Source organism: Phalacrocorax carbo, chromosome Z (genome assembly GCF_963921805.1).
Source record: "Phalacrocorax carbo chromosome Z, bPhaCar2.1, whole genome shotgun sequence".
NCBI lineage: Eukaryota > Metazoa > Chordata > Aves > Suliformes > Phalacrocoracidae > Phalacrocorax > Phalacrocorax carbo.
This window is the reverse complement of record NC_087548.1, coordinates 64,767,867-64,773,866: the sequence shown is the minus strand read 5'-3', so window position 1 is coordinate 64,773,866 and position 6,000 is coordinate 64,767,867. Positions and strand designations below refer to the sequence as shown.

Genomic DNA, 6,000 nt, shown 5'->3' with positions numbered 1-6,000 from the left:
GAAGGACTTTTAAGGCTTGTTGCACATGCCAAAAACCTCCAGACCAGGTCAAGCCAAAAATGCTATTCTTACTAGTCCAGGAAATGCTGGTTTCTAAAACCAATAAGCATTAATTTGTTTACAGAAGGAAAGCTCTATACTCTTTATGGTCAACAGCTTCCAAATATATTTTATGATGTTAGATATTTGATGAGCTTCCATCCTGGAGGGAAGGTGCCATACCACAGCCTTTCCCCTATGCTGATATTTCCTGGAGGTGATAGATTTGACTACTGACATGCTTAATCCCAGATACCAAGATGCACATACCACGAAGCACTGGACCTGCTGTGCAGTTCTGCACTGCTGTTCTGTCTATCCTCAGTAAGTTCAATAATTTCAGGAAAGGATTCATTTTCTTGTTGCTTATTTACTGATTTATGTGCAACATGAACACTGTATATGCAATAGATTCATTTGGATATATGCAGTGCTATGGTAAGGGAAGAATCTGAGATGTGCTGAGAGATAATGACAATGATGACTAAGACCAGTCTATTGCCATTTCCCAAAATCTCCCTATCCTGCTAGGAAAGACAACAGTAAGAATAGGTTTTGAGACTGGCAGGATTGTCTGGATAGCCCAAGCGCATCAAGCATATTGGTGTGATTTTTACTACTCTGAAATAATAGCCTTATGGCAAATTTTACTGACTTCTCAAGTAATTTGTTTTTTTAAACATGGCAAGTACAGCATAGTATTCTCTGACAGTGGGTCCAGTTTTAATGGTTGTGATTTTAAGTGATTTGAACTGAAGTAGAAGTTTAGATACACAGCTTTTACTCCTTTTAATCTCCAAAAATTGGTAGAAAATGGTGTTGGAAGTGCCCACAGAAAAAGACTGATGATTTAGACCCAAACCTACATTTAAAAGAGTAAGATATAGTTCAGTTATTAGCTTGTTATGAGTATTTTTGGTGGGATTTTTACAATAACTTTGGCTTGGAGAGGAAATATCTGATAAAAAGGAGAAAAAGGGAGAGGAAAACAAGGTGGCCATGGGACTGTCAGAGCTGCTGTGGAGTGGAGCCAGGCACAGAGTAAAGCAGCTCTCTCAAAAAATCATCATACGCCACAGACGCATCTGGCACTCCCAGATCCCTTGGCTGTGTTTGGGCCAGAGCTGGCATATGCCAGCCTTCCCACAGCAGCCTCCAGGGAGAGTAGTCATTGTTTTCTCTCCTTAAAGTATCTGCTCATGCTGTTATATCCTTCCTGTTTCTTTTTCTTTTAAGGCCACAGTACATTTCTCCTTGTCAGTGGTGTCCAGGGGATTAAAAAAAAAGGTAAGATAGGAGATACATGATATGTGTGCACATCCAGATTGTAAATATATGTATACTTGTGTGTATGCGTGTGTGTATAGATAAATATATAATTATTTAGATAAACCAGTATCTGGTTTCTCCTTAGTTGGAGATTGAGGTAATAGCACGGCTAGACATGCACAAAGGTTGTCTGTGTAAAAAGAAAATATTGTTTTTATGCTATGATTGAGCACACTTACAGTCCCTAAGCCTGAAGGCTGTTTTCCTCTTCATCTGGTTAGTATTCATCTAAATACTGATTTACATTTAATAAAAAAGATTCCCTTTTTGTCCCAAGGGGAAGGATGGCCAGCAGATGGATCACAAGAAATGTCATTAACCACTTAGGATGTTTTGAAATCTTGCTGAAGATTGCTTCATTATCAGCGAAATGAAATTGCTCTTCTCCTTGTCTAGTAACTAACATTATTTAGAGAAAGCTATTGCTATGACAAAGATACTATGAAATACATATTTGAGCTACCGAGATATAGAAGATCTTGCGATGCTTTGGGTGGGGTTATTAGAAACTATGTATTTTTTGCATTTTCTTCTCATGTACAGTTTGTGTGGATATTTTCACTCAAAGATTCAATCTTTAAATTTTCTGTTCAAAGATTCATTCCATAATAGAAATAAGGGTCCCATCAGGTAGGTCAGATGGAATCTGTTTAACTACCTTGCTCAGATTTTCCTTTGCTTTGGTTCTCTTTTGCCATAAAACCTAAATTTTACTCTTCAAAACATTTTGTAGGGTAAAGCAGAAGGGATTTCATCAACCTCACAAATTCACTATTATTTTATAAGACAAGTAGCAAATCAATAGTCTATAAAAATTGTAAGATATATTGAAAGACTGGATTTGGTTTCTGTCCTTGCCTAAATAATGGCAATAGTAAGCATCCAGTTCCAACAAGAGGTATAAATTCATCACAAAATTACAGCTAGAAAATATAAATAAAATAAAATAAATATGAAATAATTTTTAAGGTGTTAAACAAGTAACCGTCCCACAAATTAATGACTGAGGCTCTATCATAAGGCCCTAGATAGTTAAACAGGTACAGAGATAATATTTTCAGGTCAGTTTTTGTTAGGTACTCAACAAATGATATGAAGTTCAATTAATTATTTGTATTAATTATTCTCTTTCTTAAATTAATATGCTATTAAATGATGATGCCTACAACGGACCAGTATGTACCGATGCTCTTGCAGAGGCTGGGAGAGGATATTAGACTGGCTGAAAGACAAGAATTCTGGGAGAATATCTGGGTATGTCTAAGTACGTTTTCCTTGAGCATGCAAGGGAAGCAAAGTAAAATTTTCCTAAAATGTTCTTGAAAAGTTATGTGAGTGGCCTAAAGCAGTTCACAACCAGAGGCTTGTCCCATGTCGTTCATAAGTGCCCTAACCACCAGGTGGTGGGCTGCCTTAGGACGGCTGGGATTCTGCCCTCCCTCCTCTCCCTTCTCTGTTTTGCCCAGAATTTCAAAAAAAAGATGTTATCTAAAAACTGTCATTCAGTTCTAATAAATATTGATACCCAAACATTTCAAATAAAGCTTGCCAAAAGCTGAGTAAAATACACTCCCTAAAAAGGCCTCTGAATAAAAACCAAAACTCCAATCTTAGATCTTTTTCCAGACCTGAAGTCAGGGACCGTATATTTCCTCACTAATACGCTGTAACAGTTAGATCTTTATTACAGTCTCCAACCACAGTTTTTGGAAGACACATGCAGTACTGCAGAAAAACTAAAGCATATGTGTCAGCTCCCGCTGCCAAACAAAGTTGTTCTTGGCACCAAGTCACTTGCCTGCGAGCTGTGATTGAAGCTGCTGTCCAAAGTCAGTGGCCTAAGATCAAACGGAAACTGCTGAAAAGCTAAAGAGCTAAACTGATAGATCGCGACTTTTTGAAGGACTAGTTGTGTGTCAGAATCTTTGGAAATACCATTTTCTACACTTTATGTGAAATTCCTACTGCCTTCTGGTGAATGAATTTCAGTTCACTGCTTCTATGGCCTGAGAGAGGAAATCATCTATTCAAATTGCCACCACTTGCTTTGTAGTCTTTCAGCTTCAGCCTTAATTTCAAACTGATTTCACTTTTTCTAAAGCCTTTCCTTGTGTAAGCCTGCAAATGAATCTGCTTAACAAAAAATATTATAATTTTTAATTAATTTTTTAAAAGGTAAATATATTGTCATTTCACATCCTCCCAAACTATCCGCAATAGATATCATGCTGCAGATTAATATTATCTGTCCCTACAGGACAGCTGTAGAACAAGGTTTATTATCATGGTATTTATTGCCTCTCTACCTGCAGGATCTCAAAGCACTGTCTAAGTTTTGAACCAAGAGTTGTGCGCCTAGGCATAGATGAAGCTTAACTATGTGTCTTGAATGAATCTGTGAACATACTTGGGTCAGTTACTGAACTGGGGTTGTAAGCGTAAAGCACCAGTGGAATGGAAGTAATGGGAGTGTATCCCCAGTTCTCACGGTGCTACAGAAAAGGAATGAAAGGGAAATCATTGTCCAAGCTCGAAACAACAAAGCTCTGCTCTTAAAAAAAAACAAAAACCCCAAAACTTCACTTATGTCTGTGCAAAATGCAGACTCCTTTTGTGAAGCTCCCCTTGACACATCTAGAGATCATTCATTATGGCTTGCTTCTGCAGACTGAAGTGTCTAGTAAGGTTCTCCTCAGGTACCATCATGGAACACTGTACTTTTCTACCAGTGACTGTAAAAAGATGTACTCATTATTGGAAACAAGTTACGGGATTTCTTCACTGAGCCCAGGGAGGTACCAAGGTCATACATGGCTTCATTCGAAAATGATGTTATTATGTCTCTTAGACAATATGCATTGGACTAGAGGAACACCATTCTCACATTCTGCGTGAGAGTGATGAACCCTGAGCACTGCTCTTTTTACTGGGTTTTAAAAATTTTCCATGACTGCTTAATTTCCCTAAAAAATACAGCTTATAAATGACAGCGGCACTGTACTTTAAATGCCAATACCCAAAGGTATATCTATCATATTCTGGCAAGACATTGCTTGACAGTGATAATAATGACCACAGTCTAAAAGCCAGCAGCCACCAATACTCTTGTTTTATCCATACAACTTAATGTTAACAGTAGCAAATCAACCAACTGTATACAGAAAACTATTTGAATATTTGCTGTTTCTTCAAAGTGCCCTCATTCTTAATAGCTTACATGAAAATATGTTAGGTTTTGTGATCCCATCTGATCCTTGTGTGCTCCTACCATTCTACACCTTCCCACGCTTTAGGGACTGGAAAGTGTTACCCTGTATGAGAACATTTGCAGTACAATGAAACAAATAAAGGGTTTAATACCTCTAAGCATTATGGCACAAAGCATATTAACATTCATTATACTCTATTTCTCTCAGTCTCTGTAATTACATAATATTGAAACTATTGCTATTTTATGTGAAAACAGTAGCAAGAGATACTTTACTGTCCTCATCTTAGTCAGTGTGACATTTTATTGGCAAAATCTACTCATACAAAACATTACTTTCTGAAACTAATGCACACAAAATTACCAATCAAGTATATGAAAGAGGAATAGCAACTTCACTGGTTTTAAATGAAGACTAATATATTTTACATTCTTCATGCTTACTGCTTTGTCTCATTCTGCATGCATGGCTCTGTCACAGTCCCTGAGTGCTCTGAATTTTAAATAAAACCTTAAAAGCTGATCTACTTTGCTTGTGGTCTGTTACACTCCTCCACAAAGCCAAATCAGCTAACCCTGCAAGCTGAAAAGGGGAATCTTGGGTGGTGCCATCAGCTCTTGATGGTTTGTAGAAACCAGATCTCACAATATAATATGCATTTTTGTTGGTGTTTGTGTGTCAATATGTAAGACTAATATGGAAAAGTGTGGTGAAGAACTGAGAACTAGACTTAACTAAAGAGGAAAAGCCACAAGGGAATGAATGGAATGAAAAAAAAACAACGTCTGGGTACATGACTGAGAACAGGGGTGTTTCTTCTTCTAGCCAAGTGTAACCCACATAGCCTTTGTACGCAGCCCCATGAAAGGGAATAGAAAAATGCCAGTAAGAGTGGGTGAAATTATAAAAATTACAAACTTGTCCCTAGGAAAAAGACAGAAATGGCAAGAAAGTATGGGCCAGGGCTATATTTAGTATAGGGCAACATAATATTTCTGCTGCTTAGGGTAAGCACTCTGGGCCATTTGTTATTTAGACTTCAGCTCCACTCTTCCCTCTGTGTGAAGGTTAAGGCTTTAGTGAAAGGTGTCTTTGGCTGGACAGATCACTTATGCTCAGCTCTTTTTGCTGCAGCTAGAGTACACCCAGACAGGATATCTCTGCTTTTCTCCTGTCACTTGTATAACTGTATGTTGCATAACATCTCCTGTACTCCTGATCTCATAGTATAGTAACAAGGCATCTACACTGGGTCCATGCCAGGCTGCACTAAAGAAAGTATGCACACTATTTATGTGGACCCTAAACTATCAGCTGCTGTGAGGAATAAGCTTTGATAAGTTTGGTCTAGCAGTGACACAACCTTTCCTCTCCTGTCCGCAATGTCAATAAACTTGATGTTTTAAATCTTTCCAAATGCATG

General features: G+C 37.9%; 1 long non-coding RNA gene across 1 annotated transcript in view; it reads left to right on the top strand.

Annotated features, from left to right (window-relative positions):
* Positions 1-2,542: 2,542 nt before the first annotated feature.
* LOC135310438 (uncharacterized) overlaps positions 2,543-6,000 on the top strand; it is a 68,602-nt gene continuing 65,144 nt past the window's right edge. The window contains exon 1 of the long non-coding RNA XR_010370496.1: positions 2,543-2,622. This is a non-coding gene — a long non-coding RNA (uncharacterized LOC135310438). The remainder of the gene's footprint in view (positions 2,623-6,000) is intronic.